The sequence below is a fragment of the Bombus huntii genome, chromosome 15, assembly GCF_024542735.1.
Source record: "Bombus huntii isolate Logan2020A chromosome 15, iyBomHunt1.1, whole genome shotgun sequence".
In the NCBI taxonomy this organism is placed as follows: Eukaryota; Metazoa; Arthropoda; class Insecta; order Hymenoptera; family Apidae; genus Bombus; species Bombus huntii.
The window spans coordinates 3,479,430-3,503,933 of record NC_066252.1 but is presented as its reverse complement, the minus strand read 5'-3'; the positions used below and the strand labels follow the sequence as shown (position 1 = coordinate 3,503,933).

The 24,504-nt window shown below is 37.5% G+C and overlaps 2 protein-coding genes across 3 annotated transcripts in view; one reads left to right on the top strand and one right to left on the bottom strand.

Annotated features, from left to right (window-relative positions):
* The window catches only part of LOC126873748 (uncharacterized), a 327,994-nt gene that overhangs the window by 22,784 nt on the left and 280,706 nt on the right, over positions 1–24,504 (top strand). The window lies entirely within an intron of this gene.
* The window catches only part of LOC126873695 (tyrosine-protein kinase transmembrane receptor Ror), a 350,758-nt gene that overhangs the window by 299,654 nt on the left and 26,600 nt on the right, over positions 1–24,504 (bottom strand). The window lies entirely within an intron of this gene.

The following is a 24,504-nucleotide window of genomic DNA, read 5'->3' as shown; positions in this document are numbered from 1 at the left end:
AGAAACATTTGTTATGTCATGTCACTTCAATTAAACCATGACAATGTTTCAAACAATCAGGTTCCAGGCTAGGCCAATTTTGAAGCGGTTAAATTTAAGTTGCCACTAGATTTTGACTAAGTTAGCTTTGAGTTTCTCAAACTATTTTTCGGACAACTACTATAATTTACCCCTGGAAATTGTCTAGTTTAATCTTTCAACAATGAATAATAATCATCCAAACAATGAATAATAATCAATGAATAATAAACATCCAAACATATCGGTAAAATAAAGCAAACAAAAATTTTTTAATTATTATGAATTAATATTGTTCTTCCCTTATTAAATATACTTATCACCGTCTTATATAACATGCCTCGATTCAAAATCTGTCTGCAGCCTAGCCACCTAGAATGTGAAATAACAAGTTCTTTCCTCATTGAAATAACGTCCAAGTCAATGTTCCAAGATTATCGGCTCACATTTGACACAGAATGACCTATCCCAAGACTCGTTAAAAACTTCCTGCTCGCAATTTTCTAACCAAACAAAATCGCTATCTGCAATTTCAGCCGTAAAATTTCCCAAGAATCTCCCCGAGACAGTGCAGTCCAATCTGAGGAACAGCAGCACCACGTTCACCGGTGGAGGGCGTTTAATTTCCTGCTATCAATTGCAAATTAAAAGGCGTCCTCCGCGGAAGCCGCGAGCTGTTGTTACGCAACAAGAACTTCCACCCTCTCTCTTCTTCGTTCATCTCTTTTACGCCCTGCCTAACTTTCTCCCTTTACCCTTGTCGTCGCTTCTTTCAGTGTCTTCTTCTGCAATTACAGCGAAGGCGGCGGTGCTTAAAAGTCGATTACCTTTCGTTGGGACAGGGAGAAAACGATTTCTGTAACGTGCTCGCAGCCTGGAAAGCGCTCCGCGAGACGTACACACACAAAGGGAAAGAGAAAGAGAGAGGCGCGGGCTACACATAGACAAGGAGGCCTGAGCTGAAACGCTGGTGGATTCTGTGCCTGACGTACAAGATGTAATCTCAAAAGAGACGAGGAAGCGAAGCAGACGGGAGAAGGGAAGAGATTATGCCCGATCCCTTCGAGCAATCTTGTTAGCGCTAACCCGGTGCTCGGCCAAAGGAAAAGACAACGGCTCACAGAGCAGGGATTACAATGTTGTCCTAGCGGGCATCGTGTAAGACGCTGTTGCACACCCCTTGTCTCACGATACCATAACGAGGCTATACGTGTTTACGCGGTCCGAGACATCGATCAACCCTTAACTGCGTCATTATTTTGGCCATTCAGTCAGCCACCCCGTGTGTTTGATGTTCTTTTCGCTTCGGGTGGCCGAGATTGAGAATAGGGATTCGTTTCGTTGCATGTGATCGAATTAGAGACGGTGTTCCGGTTTGGTACGGGGTCCCTAATGAGATCATCGAAGGGATGAGAGAATAGAGAGATTTATAGGACACATTTTTCATATCGAAGATTTTCAATATTTGCGAATGTTAAAAGGTGGGTGTTTTATAAGGCGAAATGAATATAGATTTTGACGATGGGAACTTGAAATTTTGTATCGTGATTATATTACATATGTAAATGTGTGTAATCATATTAAGTAGTGATTATTAACATTCGATTGGTATCGTTATAGCATCGAAGAATATTACGCAATAATTTTAAATCATATCGCATTGTTTCATTTTCGATTAGTTTACTTACACATTATGTAAGTTAATTCGAGATTGAAGGCAATTAATAGTCATAAGGAATAAAGAATGAAATCAGATACTAAAATTAATTTAATTCGCGGAAACTGAACTATAATTTCTTGTAATCGCTTATACGATATCAGTTCAGGGTTAAATACAGAATGTGAGATAAGGTAGGAATCTCAGATTGCACAATTGTATTCTCTTCTACAATAAAACAAGAAAAATATATTTTAAAGGCAATATTTAATTAAGTCTAACCTACCATCAATTCTCAAAATACCACCCACCAAAAGAACCATTGATGTTAAGTTGTCCGAAAAATGTCTTTCTTTTGCAGACACGTATTTTCCAACGATGTATCTTTATACAAACATGAAACCTAATCTGTAAAACTTGTGATCTTTATCTAGATAGAACAAAATGGATCATACGTAATTCGATAAAATAATATAAAACGAAAAATATTGTGCATCCATTATTTCCTTATAAAACGAAAGAAACTTTTCAGACGACCTAATATAAAGCAAACACTGTAAACTTAGTAATATAAATTACGAATAATTCACGGCAAAATACAAACTCCACAGCTGACATCCTTATCCATCAGAATACATTTCTTCCTGATCATCCTTCTGAAAACAACGGATAAAAGCATTGAGAATCAAAAGCTAGCCACGACAAGAAACGAAACGAAACGTGCCTCGCGAATAAAAATACAACGCGTAGAATCTAATTAAAGGAAGCACGCGACGTAATAAAGGCTAAGAACACGCTCGGCGATTTACTACATCGTCCAAGTCCGGTGTTGTAGCCATTTTATCTTGGCCAACGCGGAGAACACAATCCCGGGCCATGATTTACAACGTCGCTCGATTTTCTGGTTATCTTGTTGCGACGCGTAATACGGGTAACGAGACATCGTGTTACTCGACCTAGGACATCGGTCAATTCACGTGTATCCGCTAATAATCTGTCGTTCGTCTCGGCGATACCATCAACATCGTTACCCATCGACCAGTGGAAGGGGCACGATTTTAATTGACGCGCCCCAGACAAATATTAATTCGTTTCCGAGCGAAAACATACTGGGAGATCGATTGGTTTTTGTATACGAGAGTTGGCTGGTTTTGTTCGAAAATTGAAGTATGGGATGATGATACGAAAGACAGTCGCGAAAATGTATGGAATAAAAATGGGTATGATATACATTTTGTATAATATATATAAATACTTTAGCATAAATATAAGATAGTGTTTTAATTATGAGTTCATGCAGATCCATGGATAAAATAATCGGGTAAGTGAAAAATAATCGATGCTTATATATGTCACGGGTGGGAGCATTTAGTGGTTAATTTTAGTTTATAAAAGAAACAAACAATGTCGATGATGATCCAGGCTAAGTTTCACCCTCGATTGTCTTTCAACGTGATTCTTATTTTTATAGAAAATGTTCCAAACATCTGATTCAAACAACGATTGTATAATAAATATTAATAAATATCCCACAATTTTCTTAGATATTTTTCAAACCTAGCTCGGTAAAAGAATGTTAGAAATTGAACCTTCAAAAATATGGAGTAACGTTAAATTCGATAATTGAAATTTATCAAACCATACAGACTTTTGTTTCCCCATAAAGAAATTGAAAACTCTGAAACATGTAAAAGTTACATTTGTAGAATGATATTGGAAGTTTCCAATTCCCGCAGGGAATAAATAGTAATTTATTTTCTGGTAACCATCGGGTGACGTTTAATTTCCGCGGGATACTCGATCATTTCTCGAGTATGAAACGAAAGAGGAAGTACACACAATTTGACGTCTTTATCGAATCGTGACTGGAACAACCTAACACGGCTTGAAATTGAGAGAGGAGAGCCTTCCTCGTGAAACTGGAGACGAGGACGTAGCTTGAATTTGCAAAGAGCCATATCGATGACAACGTCAACACTTAATCGTGTGGCTGCAACTTCAAGTATGGTAGAGAGTGAGTGCTTTGGCAGCGTAAGGAAAGCGTAAGGTGATAGCAGCTCGTAATAACACTCTCGAATATCGGTTTTTTGAAGACGAGACACACCCTACCTGTGAAACTATATCATTCCACCGTGGAAAACCTAATCTCAGTCGCAGGTATATTAAAATTGTGGAACATTTTTCAAACTTACTATGACTTTCTCTTTTTGTAAAAAATGTTATTTGAATGTTATTAATTTAATGAAAGACGAGATTAATAGGAACTTTAATAAGAAACTATAATTATAAATTGGCAAAACAGATTTTTTAATGAAATATTTACATACAAATTTGGGATGAAAATGAATAAATTTGCATTTCTGTAGATACATAAATAAATGAGTTAGTTTAACATTTTAAAAGAATAAGTTACCTTCTATTATCTATTGGGAAAACACGATTTGGAATAACACGTTACATAAAATTCGAAAATTCGAAAAACGTTTGACTTGAAATTCTGTGTTATCTTAGGGAACATCGTCGTAAAAGAAATTTATCCAACTGAGAGAAATTGCTATCGGTATTAACAACAAGATTGCTAGTCGATTGATAATTAGATAGTCGATAGAAGTGATAATTAACTAATTAACTATATATGATATACTTGATGCTTTACTAATAACTGATATTACATGAGTTTAATAACTAATATAATGATTTGGAAAGTGGTTGAGGAAATTTCTGACGAGATTTATAAATTTGTTAGATGGTATTATTATGTCAATTCGGAGTAATCACGCCCTATGCAAATGGAAGGTTGGCCTCCAAGCATTAGTTGGCCAAAAGTTTGCACAAATTTCACGTCGTTACTACGGCAACCACGAAACTGAATTAACGCCATTGTGAACGTCTACCTTCAACATTACACCGCCAAAAGTTTGCGCAAATTTCATGTCGTTACTAAGGCAACCGCGAAACTGAATTAACACACTCACGAACGCTTATCTTTAATGGAAATTTTACAAATTTCATGTAATTCTTGTAATAATCTTGAGGTTGACTTCCATGTTGTCATACGAAGAAGAAAATATTATATTTAGAAAATTTATAAAAAATTCATTTATGTATAACTAATGCTACTCTATATTATTAAAAGTGATTTTAATTTGCGAAAAAGAGACATTCATTTTTAGTACCATTTTCAAGTCAACAATTTCCAATTTCTAGCTCCATGAATCTCTTTTTTTTTTATATCCTTTTTTTACAAACTTCCTTTGAACTTATAGAATAATACTTTCATCATTAATGAAAAAATGTAATTGTCGGGGAAAACATAAATTTACCCATTTGCTACCAATATTTTTCAATTTCTATCAGAAATCGTGTGTTTTTTAGATCGATAAATTTCACGAAATACATCGGAGTTCCGATACCAGATATCTCATGCTGAAAAATTAATTCTATGATACAGACGATCAAAATTGACCGTCTTCCGGGCATTGACAAGTGCCGCACCTTAGTTAGACGATATTAACTGCACAATTGGTGACCTGGAAGTCTCTTATTACTGAACATTTGTAACCACATGGGCTTCCAATGTCCTGCAGACTGATGTATCATAAACCTGAAGACGTGTCGCCGCAATTAATGGACTCGATAGCCTCGTGAACACCTGGGTCTATCCCCTTATGGGTTTAAACATGGAGGAATACAGTGTATATCTAGTGCACGATGTTTGCAACTCCAAAATGATTGCTCACAAAAGTTCCACCACCGATGATTCATCGATCACGACGATCGATTTTCTTAAATTATTTTAATATTTAAGACGAGTAGTAAACACCATTGGCCGAGAAACAATCGATCTAACAATGTAAACGGAGTAGTGTCTACTCATTCAACGACACGCAACTTCTTTAAACCTTTTTAAGTCTGACGAGGTAAAAGCGAAATTAAAACAACGAGGAGGAAAAAAGTAATTTTAATAAAGCGTTGTTATAGCTTTTTTCCTTATTTTTAAACTTATTCAAACAGAACAGAACTGATAGGATTACATATGCGGCGGCGGATAAAAAAGAATGTTATAAGAAATTGAGTATATGTGAGTATCACATGCGCATTTTTTATCATCTGCTCATTATTCTTGTGAAATTTATTTTGTAAAATTACAATGTTTTTTGCATCATTTGCCTTTCAAACTTTCATCGTAAGTCTAAGTCCAACCATCCAGAAAGATATCCTCTGAACATTAGTGCCAGAAACTTTCAAGTCACCCTATAGATTCGCTTTGGAACGCAATTTCGCCTCCATCTCTTAATGGAGCCTCGATATTCGGGCGCAGCCGGTATCACGGCTGACCGAGTGGCCGATAAATCTTTTAATAATGTGAAAATTAGAAGGGCATGAATGTATAACGGGCCGGTAACGTCGCTGCGACTGGAATTTTCGTCTCCAACGAACAATTCCTCTCCTTCTCTCTCTCTCTCTCTCTCTCTCTCCTTTCTCTTACCCATTCTATATTTGTCTCTTTCTCTTTCTCTCTGTATGTCGAGGCTTCCACAGAGCCTGCAGGGTTGCTCGAGCGTCGCCCTAACACATCGATTTTCCATTCTGGCAAAATGTCCGCGGACGGTAATTTTCTTAAGATGACTCGTAGCCGCATTCTCCCTCTCGTTGGCGGGAGCTGATATTGTGCTTACGCAGAATCTCGACGTACCATCGATTCCAGCCTGCAAACATTAAAGATTCCGCTTGCTCGTCTCGCGTTCCACCTTTCGAATCGACAGATAGCAGATGTGCACGCGAATCTAGCGACCTGGCGTTGCTTATGGGCTCCTTTATGGCCCGAGATATGGCAAATTATACGATATGCGTATGTACAGCGAGAGTCAAAAGTGAGTGCACAGCTTGAAGGCACGACGTTTATTCGAAAACTGTTTCACATGCGAGCCATTCGCGGACCAAACTGACTATCTGCACTATTTGAAATTTTTGAAATTTTAGTGTCAATTGACACTCTTCTTATGCAATTTCGTCAATTTCCTCTACTTTTTGTTTTGTTGGGCTGACCGATTCGGCAAATAAGCGGCTCATACGTTCCATAAATTGAAAATTTATTGGAAAGATACAAATGTAAAATAGTAAAAGTAGATCTGTAGGTAAGTCGATATTACACAAATCTCATGTTCGTTAAGTGTATATCCGATTTTGACTCTCACTATATGCATTGTAATCCGATCTTATACTCATAGTGGTGTAAATTTCAGTTGGAAAAACATGTATTATACTTGTCGTTCTGCAGAGCGAGTGATTTGCTCGAGGGATTGAGAAGAGGATCGTAGAGTATGTGAATGATTCGTAGATGGAGTACACATTGCGACGGTCGATTTTACATTTCTTCTGGAATAGCAGTTGGGACAATGGAAAAAGATAAGGTTAATGTTTTGAATGTTTCTTGTAACGATCGGGTTACTGCAGGCGATACGATCTTTCCTCGATAGCGAGGAAAATGGACGATGTTATTTAAGTCTACTATCGAATCGGAATATTCCTTCGGTGTGAACTGAGAATTTTTAAATGTAATTCTCTGGTACTAACACTTTGGCAGTGAATCGGAAAAGAAATATATAAAATATTTTTCTATCCAACCTTCTATCTCGAATATTGTTCAGGTATTGCTGCTTTTGAGAGACTAGTGAAATATCAGCGACCGTGTTTCTATATAATAAATATATATAATAAATGTTCTGTAAAAAGAATTAAAATAAATACAAATAAATAAAGTATTTCTATAAACATGAATTAGCAAATGTACTCTCGACACACGCTAGATAAAATTCCCCATTTCTTCATATAAAGAAGAATAAATTTGAAAACAAGATACGCAATGACTAAGTCCGCGTTGAGCATAATTGGACCAGAAGAAATAACGAAGCGATAGAAAGTAACGCGTTCTATTCGATTTTCGTGCGAGCAATTTTGGGAAACGAAGAAGCTTGACGTAAAACGAACGTAGACACGCGTGGGATTCGACGAGATCTGACATCCAATTTTCGTCCGAATTGATATTCAAGGCACTGTCGACGCACAGGTAATTACCTGGGCTTCCTTTGTGCATAAATCCTGTCGGTCAAGCCGCTTTGCCCGGCCAGAATCAAATGTATCCCATAGAGAATTCAATTTGCCACATCAATCTGGAGTTAAGCTTAAAGTGCTCATTATCGTCTTTCGTCGAGAGCGCATGTACCATAGAGCACATACAATTATAATAACAATGTGGTCGGTTAATAGCTATCGGACATGTAAATTCGCTTTGTTCCTCTGCTAGCGAATTCTCGTTACGTTGCTCGACGAATGACGCCCATTATTAATTTCGTCGTTTCCGCTCAGTGATTTTCATTTATTTTCTTCTATGTTTTTCGCCAGGAAAGTCATTAGTTACTTGTAACGTATCGTTTCTATATTTATTTAAGCGTCAGATCAACACACTGGTTCATGAGTATTTAATATGAAAAAACACGACAAGTCACACATATACCTAGAGTCTTTTAGAAAATAGAAAAATAGAAAAAATCCAATCCTACCACATTTGTGAACGCCATAGCATCAAAAACTTCATCTTCTAACGAGCGTCCATTCGACTCACCTAAAACAAACGGAAGAAAACAAATTAGAATTTTATATCTTAAGCTTTTACAACGGTCGATAATTAGAATGTTTCTGGCTTTTAGAATCGATAGTTTCATGCGTTGTTTCATCTAAACGCAAATTTCCATTTCAATTCTTTGCACTGAGAATCATTACATATAAATTGTACGTATAATACTTCTAAACCAGTGAACAACAAACGCTCACTTAAAAAAGACCATAAAGCAAGAAGTCAAAGTTACTCGAATAACATGTCTCACGAAAATATTTGCACATTTATTAACACCTTTTATGAATATATTACGTATGTTATAAGAATAGTACATTAGTATTAGGTTGTCCTAAAAGTTTCTTTCGTTTTATAAGGAAATAATGGACACACAATGTTTTTTCTTTTATATTAGTTCATTAAATTATACGCAAAGGTAATAATAGAAATAGAACGAAATGGATCGTACGTAATTCAATAAAATAATATAAAACAGATATTGTTCTTCATCTATTAACACCTTACGAAACGAAAGAAACTTTTCGGACAACCTAATATTATAGCGACACTAAACTAGCATGATGATATTAGTAAAATTCTGAAATCCATAAGTTACGAGATATTTAGTACATTTTTATATATTATATAACGCACATGATATAAGTACATGAAAAAGTTTTGTACGGTAGGTGTACGAATACTTGTACGAGCCATTGTACAATATTTATATACAAGAAATCCAATAAAAAGAATTTCTTATCCTTCGTAATTTCCTTTCGTACTTTAACACTCGATCGCACCAATCTTGTACGGTACCTAATTACAATCGAAGGACGAAAATTCTTAAAGAACATTATTGTCCAGCCTCACGCAGGAAAGCTCGCAGCACGGAACGGCCGTTAAAACTTCCTCAACGAAGACGTTCGCCACTTTTTCACCAGAATCGCTTAATTATCGGGGCTTCTTTTGTCCGTCGAATCGCATTATTCGCGGCAACTCGTGTATTTAATCGCAGTGGTCGAAATTTTCACAGAGCTATCGCGTTTCGACGAGTTTCAGAGGCTATCGAGAACTTCTTTTTCCCCTTTCGTCGACCAGCTTACTGTCGTTGTCGACCGACGATGTAAAGAGCAAAAGAACCGACGCGGTAATTGCATTTTTGCACCGAGAAACACCGTTTTCCACGAAATTTCTCATTTTTCGTCCCTTAATAGTCGCGCGTCGACTCGTTTAATATTCAGCAATTACGCGAAACGAAATTATTTGCCTGGGCACGGTAACAAGCTCGATTCCCCGCGTTTCGTAACAAGAGAATCGGCACAACGAATAATATTTTAACGAGGAGCCGCGATCGACCGGCTCTCACCCCGTTTGTGTAATTTGTTTACGACAATATGAGAACCACGGAACCAGTGCACGTTCCACGACAGTATGTTTAAGTAAACTAGAACGCTCGATATCGAGGGCTGGTTTATGGCAGTGTTTTATTCGATTGCGGATTCTAATTTCGTTTTGCTGCATATGAAATACGACTTTTATTTATGGCGCTGTTTTATGTTTACAAATGATCGAAATAAGTTCGATCGTTTCGGCGTATAAATTAGTCGAGTTAGAACGTAGAGTTAGGGGAAACCATTAATTACGCAGGATTTTGCTTTGTGTTTGAAGTTTGTTATGATTTATGGGAGAGATTCATAGAGGTAGCAGCTTATTTAGTAAAACAATTATTATCGTATCTATTCTCATACTTCGATCTTTAACGGTATCGATCGCGTTTAGAATTATTCCTTTGGTCGAACAGTTGGAAAAATAAACCAACGATGAACAATAACATAGAAATTAAATTAATATGTGCATTCGATTTAATTCATAAACACTATGTATTTTACGTATTCCATTGGAAACAATTAAAAAATATGTATTGATCTAACTTAAAAGAGAAAAAAGACAAATCTCCATTAAATTGGTATTTTCTTAGTTGTATCCATAAAAATATAAAATACCATATAATTTGTATAAAAATCAGATTAATGGCGTGAATACGCGAATAATGAGTTTTAGAAAGAGCAATATAATCATGGTGCGAAACGGGTGAGACACTAAGCTCGTAGAAGGCTAAAAAACAAATTGAATGTTTTATCAACACGTCGAGGCAAATAGATTAATAAAGAAAGATGAATCAAGAGATATGGAAGATCGATAAACGTTATCATCACCACGGTGGTGCGCATTATTGATCGACAAATGAACGCAGTTAGTCTGGCCTGGGTATATCGTTCGACAGTCACGTCTTCGGGGCATCAGAGATTTCCACGAGCAGCGTAAACGACAGTTTAATCATCCGTGCACCGTCTACGGGATATTTCTCATCGGTGGATCGGTTTTTATGAGCTCGTATAGGCAACACGCCATGGTGGAAGCTCATGCATCAGCCGCTCCGACTCATGATTTCCCCATTAGAATGCCGTTCGTCGTGTCAACGCGCATCGAGATAGATATTTCATGGTGAACGAAGCGAACAGATGCCTCACGGATGTCGGGGCAAAAGTACGTAAGTATTACATACCATGAAACGTATGGCGTTGGAGAACGTCTCTCTCCCAATGGAATCTGCGTTTCTTTACGAAGTTGGAATGCGCTTTTACGCCACTGCATATTATATTACACGGATGTTTAATTAAATTGTTCATTGATAACGTGATTCTCTATTGTTTTTAATCGAAGAAAAACCTCTGTTTATTCAATTAGTTAAAACAATTTATCTAAATTAATTCAAACTCTTATAGTTCGTTAAACAATCTCGAGAATAAGAGAAGAATTCACAGTGAAATTTTCGAACGATCACGTATTAACAGAAACATATGTAGAAAACGTAACTACGACTAAACGATTAGAGTAGATCGAATCAGTGTTTAGATTATAAGGAAAAAGTTTCAAAAGCGATTGAATTTTGTATAAACTAACAGAATGTACTATAAACTAATGTATGTACTAATAGAAGAAGTAATATTTCTAAAATATTTCAATTTCGTATAGTAGCAAACATTCTTGAAATTCATCGACTTTTACCTCCAATTTTTAAGAACTACATCTTGAAAGCTACAATAAAAGTGTTCCATCGATAGAACAGGCGTTATAGATAGACAAAGGTTGGCAAACCATTTTAGAAATATCTTCTATATTTCACACAATGTGCTACGTACTATGTTACGTATATCGTAGCCGTATGAGGTCTTGCTGTATGGCTGCGCATGCCGTTATTACCGTGTAAACTTCTACAAAAGATTACTCTTCGTGAAACGTTTTTGTTATGAAATATAAAACAGAAAGAACGACCGTCTGGAAATTTACTTCCTCGCGCGGTTTAGCGCGCGTGCATAGTGTTGCAATAAAGAAAACTAGAAAAATGAGTTACCTCTGTATTTCTACCTCTAACATTGAACGTCACGCATGAACAAACATCAATTCCGACGGAAATAAGATAAAACCAACCCCAGCGATGTTTTAATTCCCATTGTATCGATTACATACATTTTTTACTTGAAACTTTCCATCGAAAATTTATCGAGTAATTGAATTTATTCGGTAAAATTTATTATTCGAAAACGTATCTGCGTTTCGTATTTCAACAGAACTTCTGCTATACGAATATCTATTATACATAGGTTCTACTGTACGAATGATTTATTATGTACACGTTCCACTAGCGAAACAGCATATTGCCTTTATTACTTCAATGTGAAATTAGTATTATCAACGTTAACTTGCATGCGATACACGTTATTAAATAACTGTTGAAACATAGTAGGGGATATATGAATTCCACGAAAGATAAACTAATCAATTATATTCTTTGTTGTTACTCAGGTATATGGTTGGCGTTGAACTTCTTAAAGTAGAAATGATTTAAGTACTTTCATAACTTTATTTGCCACGAATAGAGCAAAGAATCGTAAATTCTAGAGCTAAATTTAAAAAGACGAAGTTTCCGCTTCTTTCCGATGTATCCAGTCGACGTAAATTTTTATAACGTGTCACGTACACTTTCAAAGATAGTATCTTATAACACAGTTATTATTTTTCTCGTTTATGTTCGCATATTACGTTATGTCTGAAGACAAAAAGTATATTAGAGATTTTTTCAACAGAATATCGTACTTTATCGCACTTTTCCATTAAATCGAGACGCGAAATCTTCATAACTATCCACAGATACAAAATATTCCATAGTTAACACTTAGCCAACCGAATAGGGAGATCTGCTCTCTGTGAAGAACATCGCTGGGTGACCGAACGGGGAGATCTCCCTTTTTTGACTTTAGAAACGCGTTTTCTTTTTTTTGTTGTTATTAGCAGTTATTGTCTGCCTGGAATTAATTAATTGCGCCACTTTTTCTGCTTTTACAAAGTACAGTATACAATAAAATATACCAATTTAGTGGTGTTAAAATTAATTAAAAAATTACACTATCAGTTATGACTAAATAAAGTTATAATCGAACGATATCACGCTGTAAAAAAAATATTAAAATACATTATGAATTTTTTATTTCACCTGCAAGTCCTGTTATTTATCTTTGGTTATCTTTAATGTTTTTAATTTTACCTATATTTTTTATATTTTTAATTTTGTTTTGTATAAATAATATGTAAAATCGTTAAATAAAATCATTACAGCGAAATACAATTAACCACTTAAATAATTTTTAGACTTCTTTGTTTTTTAAGTAGTGGTACGACAGCGCATAGCTCCGAGCACAGTGGAAACGTATAGTTTGCCGTGGTGCACGCGGTTGGCTAAGTGTTAAGTAGTACACTACTGCTATCGTATTTTTCTTAATCGAAATGCGCTATCGACGTACTACATATTTCGAACAATCCGAGGAAACTCAAGTTTCATTACTTTTTCGTGCCATCTTGATTCTCTTCTTTCGATTTCAAATATCTAGTCGTTATTTCGTAGCAGCCTGTAAAATATAACTTTATCCAAAAAGTAAAAATCAAAAGAAGCTTCAAGTATCTCAACGTATCTCGGAGAATGAAAAAATGCTGCACAGGATATTTCAACACAGAGAGTACCTACCCTGCTTTCAATGCATATTACCTTAAAAGGGCGAAAGAGATCACAACCGTAAAATGTTTACAGCACACTACTACCACACTTTCGCCTAAATCTACCCTACACAACACACGCAAAGTACTGGCAACTAATGAGTCGTTACTTCCTAAGGTCCTGTCTAACCGACCCACCCCTTTCCACGGTATATTTTCTCCACGGTAAAAAGGGAACCCTTGAAAATTCCCACGTTCACACCCCGACGAGCCTCGCGACCATGAAGCTGCTATACCCCTACAAGTATAGGAAAACGCTTGCTGTCTCTCCCTTGGCGTTGATTTACCCCAAAAGAAAGAAGACTCCTCGGCATGGTGAAACACTATCAAACAAATCGTTTCTCCCACCATATCGATCACTCGTCGGAATTTAATCGGCGACCACGACGCGGTCGACATTCATTAAACAGTCGCGCGCGCGCTTGCTGCACTAATAATGATCCCAAAGCCGCGAAAAGCTGTACACGAGGGCGCAAAGGGGTCTCCACGGTAACCACGGCCAGACCGACCGGCACAAATTTAATATCTGCTAGTTCATAATGACACTCCTGGAAAATGAGCCTGTACGCGCCACCCCAAGCCCCACCACGCTGTTACGCCACCCTCTCCTGCCTTTATTTGCGTTATATACAGGGTGCGGTGGAAATCGCACGGTTCCGTCGTCAAGGGAAGAGAGAGTTTCGAAAGAGAGAGAGAGGAAGGGAGGGAGAGAGAGAGTGTGTGGACACGAGATTTCAAGGCTATGGAATGGTAGCTAGTTCTTGCTTTTTTTCCCTTGTTTCTTTCTGTTCTTCTTTTTGCCTTTGTATCTTGACTTTTTTTGCGAGATGCAGGGAACTTGAGATTGAAACTCGATCGAGTGGGTTTAATTGCGCGCGTAAGGGGCGAATTGTTGGTAGCGAGAATTTCTCGAGGGAGAATGGTGAAAATTGTACTGAGAGTAATAAGTTGGAGTAATTGAAAAAAATAAAAGTAAATGAATTATTGGTGTGCCGTCAAAGCGCGGCTGGCGTGACGTTTAATGCGTTATAATGAGCGAGAATAATGAGCCAAGTGTGGATAAGTAACACTTCAAGGTAGTTGTTAGTGTACCATTAACAAATCTGATTCGTTCTATTCTTTCCTCATTATATTTATATTCTACCATTTATCGCGTTCCATTGGTGCTTATTATCTCTCAAAGTTGACATAAATTCTGATTGCTTTGAAAATAGTTTAATCTATTTATGTAAAGCAATAAAAGAATCGACTTTAATTTCCTGACTCCACGGTAAAACATTCTTCTATTTGAATCCATACTATTCAATTTTCAAGATTACGATATCCGCATTTGCAATTAAACCATCCGTGTAAAACAAGAATTACTTTCTCAGATTACGTAACGCTACTCTCATCCCATAATATATTTTTCCACTTAAAATTACATTAATGAATCAAATCCCAAAAAATCTGATAGCCAAGCTCGCAACTTGCAACAGAAATTACCTTTTTGGATTACGGTGATATTCTCGCAACTCCTCTTATAATTAACACGATCATCACACGAGCCTTTATTTAAAACCTTACTGCTGCGCAACAAAGATCGTTAAATTTTCACCTACCACTCCGAGAACACCTTCAGCCTACTCGCCCCTCCCCCTCTTACACGCACACAGCTTATACACATGAAATGATTCCCCTCGATCAATTTACTAATTATTCCTCTGGTAATCAAGGGCCGACACGAAAACTCATTAATTCCACAACTTCGACTTACTACCTTTGCAAAGAGAATCATTCTACCAGTATCACGATTTTCGCCACACCCAGTGTACACAAGAGCGCGCGCGTGTACGTAAAACGTCGCGCGCCGCGCGAATTTCATCGGCCAGGGGCGGCTTTATTAGGAAGCCCCGGGGGTTGGGTCGGGTGATCACGCTCGAACGACGCTTAAAGGAGGAGGAGCGAGCACGGGGGACCTGTCGCAAAGAAATCGCCAGGATTTCGAGCAATTAAAAGCGGAGAAGCAGAGAGCTTAAGTACCGGGGCAGAGCATCGACTCGCGCCTTTTCGCGCCGACGCCCTTCTTCTTAGGTAAACCAAAGGCCGTTTTGATTTGTCCGCGAAATAACAAGCAAACTGCGAAGCTCTAAGCTCGCTACGACGAACGTGCGATTTTCAAGCTTCCCTCGCCAGCGAGTGCAAGTGACGAACGAACGAACGAACGAACGAACGAGGCGAGTAATCGTAAGGGGCGCAAAACGCACGACGCAAGGGTAAGTCGTTTATTAGAATGACGTAATCCGCGACATCAAAGGCCGCCACGCCGATTCGAGCAAGGATTTTCGCGTTTTTCGCTCGCGATCCATCCGCTGCTTCCTCTTTGTGCGCCGGTTTTAATTTCTACCGGCTACCGTTCGACGCCGTTCTGCGAGTGAATAAACTTTGAAAGAGGGAGAAACGACGCTTCGAGATGATTTTAGGGAGAGTTGGGTCGCTTGACGAGTTTTTACTTTCCTTTTTTTTCTCCTTTCTTTTTTTCGAATTGTTCGAATACGAAAATTCCTATATCCAAAAGATCGTGTCTTTCCGTTAATGCGGATGTTATAGATTCTACTGCACTTCCGGCGAGAACTTACATTCTCCTGTCATCGCAAACAACCCTGCTATAAGACTTTAAAACCAGCCATAAAATGCACTTTTCCTAAGAGCACACTAAACTCGTAATTTTCAAGCAAAAGCTTCTAAAACCATCCTTAACAATTGCATCGTTCTAAAAGCACCCTTAATAACTACATATATAATGCTACAATCTATTAACATTATTTTCTATCAAGTAAAACACAATTGATAATGAATTGATCAGTCACATCAATGTGATACAAGAACGGCAGATCTAAAAATCGTCCACTTTGAAATACTGAAATAGTTAAAATGAATAAAAGTATTTTGCCTAATAAACTTGTATTATTTGTGAATAGGAACGTCAGGATTCAAAAATTTGGAACTCGAATTATATTGGGTTGGCAACTAAGTTTGTCATTAGGTGGTAATGACAGAATCCGCAATCACTTGGTTGCCAACCCAATATATATGTTACAAGCTTGCCCCTGACGAGTTTACATAAGTGGAGTTCTACTGTATCTAAATTACAAAAAAAACGAAATCTTTCCATAACAATCCACTTGTCAAACCCGCAAATACTGCTGTTGTGTTATCACGTGATCAGCTCGAGCGATTGTGAATTAGTATCTAATAGTTGAAATTAATATCTACAATAGTATAGTGAAATATTTATCATAAATATTCATAACCGCTAAAATACAGTTTAGAATACTATATACCCCCTCTCTCCCTCCCTCTCTCTCTCTCCCTCCCTCCCTCCCTCCCTCCCTCCCTCTCTCTCTCTCTCTCCCTCCCTCCCTCCCTCCCTCTCTCTCTCCCTCCCTCCCTCTCTCTCTCTCTCTCTCTCTCCCTCTCTCTCCCTCTCTCTCTCTCGGGAAAATTTCTATGCTCTTTGGAATCACAGAACTACCAACGTCTATGCACAAACTAAGAAGAAACTCGAACTAGACTCTAGCAACTAAGATATTTCGATTTCAAACGATCGTCTCGAGGGCAAACAGAAACTTGGATGATCCAGCGACTAGAGCGATTTTAACGCAACCCGATCCGTCTGGTGGGGAATGATGGCTGCAGCCGTAGTAACCCGGCGACCTCACGGGCAATCAGGCGACGCGATTGTTGCGCGACTCGCGAAAGCCCTGGGAATCCGAAACGAGAGTGAAGTTTCCACGGGCCGGCTTCAATTATTAAAACGCGTCGCGACATCGGATACGCTGCTGGTGAACTTCGGGGTGAGGGTTCGACGGGAAGCAAGGATTTACTGTGACTGTTAAATCGAGTCGCCGGTTGCTTTTGCATTGAATTCGACCGTGCTATTGTTTATTCGAAATGGAAAGAAATCAATTGTAAACTACAGACAGAACATTTGGGAGGAATACGAGTCTCCTCGAAGACGAACTGATCGATTAATTTTATCAGAACGATAATGGATTGATATTTAATTCTCGGGAAACAAATGATTCCCTTCCATAAATTTATGTACATGTATGCATATATAATGATAAATTCTAAGGTAAATTTAAAATACAGTGTTTGTCACGTCATTATTTTCCTATGCTTTTCAATTTATATAGTTGGGATTATATAATATGGTTTTAGAATGGTTCGTGCGAAGATTAGTCACATTTGAAAATAAATTTAAATATCATAACACAATTTTTCTAATTTGTTGATTATCTTTCTGGATAATGGTAAGGAAATGCTGTCGTTCTGTTGATCGGATACTTGTTTAAAATCAACTCTGTCTGACACGATACCCTAAATGAAAGAAATGTATTCTACAACTTGCTCTTTCTTGTGGAATCTCATTATCCTGTTATACGTCACGCCACGTCCTTTATCAATTTAAGAAATTATTCAAATAGAACGAGATCTTACGAATAAAATCCCCCAAAATTAAGACGTATGAACCAAGCTGAAACAATTGCAAATATGTCATCAGATAATCACCACGAAAGTTTAAAATCTAAAAATCCCTCAAAATTTCACAATAATACGCTCTCCTATGCTTCCATTAATATTTTTCTACAATACTTAATAGGTAATGCAATTGTCTACCCTTTTGTCTTTTACCGGGATTTTACTTTTTTAAATATATTCTCGCAGATAAATTTGCATAAAAATCTGTAAGTCTAATTAGAAAATATTATTGTAGGAATTATCAAAAAATATGGACAACGGGGCTGCTCCAGGGGGATGTAAACCTGGAATCTGTAGCTGGACTACTACACTAAGGCAATGGCAGTACGGATATTCACAAACTTATTCTTCTTCACAACCACTTCGATGACAGGTGACCTTCGTTTCGTTGTTCGGGGTTAGTATCAATGTTGCTGTGTTACAAGTATTACGAATATGAGGAGGAAGAGAGTTTTTTTTCCTCTTTTCTTTTTTTTTTTCTATGTTGTTTTCTTAGGTTGCTTTTTTTTTATTTTTCACATTCTTTCTATGTTGTTTTCTTAGGTTGCTTTTTTTTTATTTTTCACATTCTTTCTGTTGTTTTCATAGGTAGGCTTTTTTTTTTTTTTTTTTTTTTTTTTTTTTTTTTTTTTTTTTTTTTTTTTTTTTTTTTTCACATCTCGGGAGGTAATGTCCTAGAGAGACCTAAGACATAGAGAAGCTGCGTCGTCCAAGTACGGATTCTCACACACATCACATTTCACTTCTGATTCTGAACACACTTAAGTCAAAATCCAGGAGGGCACGTACGGATTCGAACCGCCAACCTATGTGTTTGCAGTCAGCTACAGTAACCACATAGCCACCGTCGTCCTGTACAAAGTGTAGTTCCATAATTCCTATTTGAGGCTAAACATTCTGATCTCCCACTATTAGATATATATTATTCATTATTCCCCCTCCACCGCACCCTCCCTCTCAACCCACCCCTCCCCAAAGTTACACAGCACCCAAAAAGCAGACTACCGAAGCGTCCTGTTTTGCGACCAAGTTTTCAGGACAGAAAAAAATAAAAAAAAATTCATAAAAAAGCTCCGCTGCCCAGCGGCTTAAACCCAAAAATTGTATTATACACGAAAAATGAAAAGCGCCGATACATAATACAGCATGGCTACGTCGTATCATCGCGTATCGGCACCTTTGCCTATCATATCATTACAAAAATTCACCGTTTATTGTGAATATGTATCTAAAACTGTATCTTGGGCTAAATAAATAACTTTAAATCGTAAATCGTATCAATTATATATCTGCGTTATCTGCCTCTGATAAACCTGTGCAAAAATATTACCAGAGATATTCCTCCATCGCTGAGCCAGTCTGCAGTGGATCCGCAGGTACCGGTATATTCGATCAAGCAAACCGGAGGCAGATGATTTTGTAGGCAAGCTGACCAAACCGGCGGCAAGCAAGAATTCGCATAGCTGGATTCGTAGCTGAGGGAGTGTATCGAGGCGAGCGTGTCGTTCGATTCGATTAGCTTTGTCCGAGAACGGTATTCGCGGCGCGCATATTAGCAAAGGCACGCAGTCGACGGTGGGCAGGGGTGCATCGGGTTCGCCAGGTATTCCTTTCGGCCAGCGTACGGCAACCCCAAGCGAGTTAATCAACGAGATGCATTCAGAGGGATAGATCGGCAAGCGAGGAGAGAGCGTCGCGCACGAAACGCGGCATGCCGGCTAAAAAGGAGCAAGCGGACCGTGCAGCCGCCAAGCACAATGGTCAGGGTCCAGGATATTCAAGCAACGAGGTTAACCCCCAATCGCGTGGATCCAAACGCGTTCGACCGGTAACCGATCGAATACCGTTTACCTAACGCGCTCTCGATGCTATGTCCGACCAACGTGGAAATTACTCTTTTGAAAATTCACGATACAAAACAATATTGTTGCACGCGTTGTGCTGCGTTGAGTTGCAGAATAGAACAGTAACTTCTCTCGTTACTGGTTAATTGGTGGAGAGTGGTAAGAAAATGGCTCAGTGGGGTCCTATTATCGTTCAGCTGGCTTGATGGAATATATACGTGGTGTTCGTAAGTATTAGAATATCTGATGGTTTCATAGCGAACGTGATAATTGCATGGAAAGCTCGCGTGAAGGTCTATAGCACATTTTGGTCAAAGTTGCGTTAACAGTAAAGTGTGGTTCTATAGTTGCTACCGATCGTTTGGGTATACATGTGTTACAGATGTAATGTTGAACACAATAAGCGCATTAGGTATTTGAAACTTATGGAACGTGTAGCTTAACCCTGTCGTTCCGACGTGGCGTGTGCGCAAGTATCTTCCCTCTGTATAGAAAAGTCCACTGCCAGTATCTATTCTGTATAAAGAGCAAAGTATGTGTAACGTTATAAAACAATTGCCTAAATATATGTTTTTATTTTTAATAAAATAAAAACACTGGCCTTTAAACCTGTAAAAAAAAAAAAAAAGAAACTGACAGGTATCAGTCAGCGATTTCTTTCAAATTCTCCCAATATTTTGAAAGATTATAACTGTTCTAGAACAAAAAATTAATACTTTTTTACTTTACTCTAATACTTATTTGAATACTAGCGAACATATAAGTATTGAAACGGTTATTACGATTAAAAAGTACTTATTGAAAACAGCACTGTGAATGATGGCTCGTTACATGCATGCCGATTATATTTGGCACTGGGGTTGTCGGATAAAACCGGCGTTAGGAACGAAAGGGTTAAAAATATTCCATAGAACCCAATTCGGGGTTCCCATAAAAATGAATTGTCTTGTCTTGGAAAACATTTTGTGGTAATTGTAAAAAGCATGCATAATATGCAAAACGCGTATAAATATTATAATAATATGCGACAAATGTGTGGTGTCAGATACATCAAGTGGTATACCAATATCTGGTAAAGAGTAAAGAGTGAGAAAGGAAAGTCCACAAAGGTTTGTGATAAATGACGAATGATGAAGAACAGCTACATAAGTTTGTCCTTAGTGAGGGTAAAAGTTTGTGAGGAAGGAAAGTAGCGAGGAATAGAAAGAAAGTTATCGGTTCGATTGGTTGGAGTTGATTCGAAATACATAGATTGATGAGTTGAAATGGAAGTTGACCTGGATTTGAACTAATTCGATGCGACTTAGTTTCAACTTATATGAATTAGTGTAAGTTGGTGTTAATTGAACTGAACCGATCTAGGCTTTAACTGTATTAATTGTTCGATCGATACAGAACTTCCTCGACTACTCTACTAGTTTAAAAATAATTTAAGTAACAAACATAATACTAATATATCACCCTATCAAACCTAGTTCATTTTAATTGTATCTTTTCGCATTATTCTAGTGTATCCAAAATAGTCGTACGAAAACCTTAAATTTTATCTTCTTTTCCCTGAAATTTATATTCCAATATTATTCCATATATAAATATAAATTAAAAAATAAATATAAATATTCCAATTATACAATACGTAATCAAAATAAATACCATATGATGTAGCGCAGTTTGTGATTTTACAAAAATCATCGATTCTAACATTTAAAAATATTTTCTTCAAAAAAATATCTATACGCGATCGAACTTTCGTTTGAGAAAATGAATTTTATACGCGGGAAAACAATAGAATCGAATGGATTCGGGGATAACGTGTCCTAAAATACACACATGACAAAAGTGGCCTAATCCGAAGACAGGAAATCGAACTTTCACGATCCGAAGCGATACCACCGGAAACTAACTGAGCCGGGCTAAATGCGATGGCAACTGAGCCGAGTCGAATTGTAGCGCGGCAAATCGCCACGGTCTAAATCAAAGGGAACCTCGATTCGTGCGCGTCATTCAGTAGAATCGAACGCACGACATCACATTCGAACATTATCCTGGCGAAAAAGCTTTGCCAAGAGCGGTATCTCGATCCTTTTCACTCGATAACCATCGAGAGTCCGTTTCGAAACGCAAAGCAACAAAACGTGAGCCAGACTCTCCCCGCCATTCTCGACCTTCGCTTTCCAATTTCGCCATTAATTCCCCTTCGATCATTCCCCGTCGCTCAAGCTTAAGCACAAAACCTATTCTCTGTCACGATATATTATTCATACGTATCCCGAACAACGTAATAATCCCCGGCCTCTGCCTACACCCGTACGCGAATAACTCCCGGCCATCGTATAAATATCAGCCAGCCATCGTTACCACCGGCTGTCCGCCAAAAAACGACCGATTTTAAGCGTCTCGTTCCGACCCTTTGAGAATAGAAGGGAGAAAAAAGAAAAGAGGAAAAGGGCGGGCACGATTCGAGGAAAAATCGTGCTTTCGACGAAACGGGAACTTTCCACGCCGCTTCGAACCAACGTTCCCAGTGGAATTCGAATGGATGAAAAGCACGATTAAAATAAACCGGATAGGTAAAGGTTTGAAAAGCTGACTGATTATGCATGGTATTTCGTGAGACACTTTTTTCTTCCTATCGTTTCTTAATGAAGTTGTTATCAAATAAATAAATATAAATATTAAGTTGTCCAAAAAGTGTCTTTCCTTTACAGACACGTCTTTTACAACGATGCATCTTAATACAAACATGAAACCTAATCTGTCGAACGTTGTGATCTTTATTTTGATAAAACAAAATGGATCATACGTAATTTAAAATAATATAAAACGGAAAATGTTGTGCATTCATTATTTCCTTATAAAACGAAAGAAACTTTTCGGACGATCTAATAGTATGTTACTCGTAAATCCAGCATCGTTCGGAAGTAGATTAAACTCTTGAAATATCTGCATAAAAATAAATCCAAGTGGATTCTTAATGATATCGGATACTCGTAGATACAAAGGTAAATTTTATATCTAAAGTATTGTTTTTAATCTTATATTGATTATTAGACTGTGGACTTTTATACGTTCATGGGAAATTTAAAGGTGCAGAGGTAGAATGTATATAAGTGTATAAATAAATAATTTAAATTCCATATCTTCTTTAATTATGTTGTAATTTATTGGCAATATGTACATTTTTTATTTCTTTCGGGGCAAATTGTAAATCTCTGAAAATTTAGATTCTCCTCCAATATTTGTATATCGTATCATTGAAAAACACTTTCTTAAATGATCCTACATTTCACTCTTTTACTAAAAGGAAGTTACCTTTGGGACTAAAAAATAAATCAACTCCAACGATACGAATATTTCAGATGGCTTAATGGATAGCGTTACAGCCTGTTAAAAGTTTTACGAATGTCTCTATCGACCGTATCTCTCTGGAAAATTGAGTATGATAGATACGATAGCGAAAAATGATTTGATATCTTCTGGCGAGTGTAGTTCCAAGACGAAAAATAGTGTCAGGACAGACGCATCGAGTCGTTTTTAATCGATCGCTTGACGTAGAACAACCGGGCATGTTTGCGGATTATTGATGGATGCGCGATGTGATAAATGGACCAGTATGTTTTCATCAGAACGTAGTTAAACTACAATCTTTTTTCAGCACAAAACATAGGTAAATCTATACGATAATATATATTTTTCCTTGTTTTAATTAAAAAGAGAAATGAAATTATAGCGTCCATCAATACGATCTACGATGAAAAACCTAAATTGTTACATGTAAAGTCTGATATGATAACGAACAAGTAAACCGAAAAACAATATACTAATTTATATAAAGAAATTTAACTACCTGGACATAGAAACGAATAAATTTACAGACGATTTATTAGTAGACCACGAATTTTTCTGTATTTTTGTGAATTTTGAAGGTACAAAAATACAAAGAATGAACGTAATACGCAAGGATATACAAGAATATATCTACAATATATTATCAATTATTGAAGGAGCGAAATAATTTACTATTTGGATTACATTTTCTACATTATATTCATGAAAATATAAATATCCGTAGTCTACTTACTAATATACAAATTCAAATTCAATCTTGATGAAAAATTAAAATTTAAATGCAATATCCTTCCTCTTTCATGCATTTTAACGTTCGAAGACAGAAGAGAGGAACGCAGGGACGAGAAGACAGAACGAACAGCCGAAAGAACGGGGCAGGAGAAGATTGGCAATGCCGGCCCTAGGGCAAGGCGAGGGCTATCGTTTTGCAAGGGATTTCCTGGTGTATCGTGGAATTAATTAAAATCGTTAGTAATATCCTCCCAATTGGACGGGTTCCGGCGTTATTATCGTCCCAGCGATATACTATACAACGGCGTAAGTGCGTGGCAGTCGATCGATAATCCTATATTACGTCGCATCGAGTAATCGTAATTGATGCGCACGCATGGCTGCTATTAAATTTGCGCGCTGCGTAAATTCACTATGAAACATGATGCAGACCCGATGGTAGGTACTTAGCTGAAACCGCGTTACATCCGAGTCCTATTACATGCTTGTAAATAATGTTTCGAACGCCTCTACTGTAGAACGTCATCAACGAAGTATTATCACACTTATCAATTTTGATCCGAGCGCGAAATTTTTTAAAGATTTTATGAAATTCGATGGTTTCACGACGATGAATCATTGATTTTTCTTGTACTTTAACGCTAGAACTACCG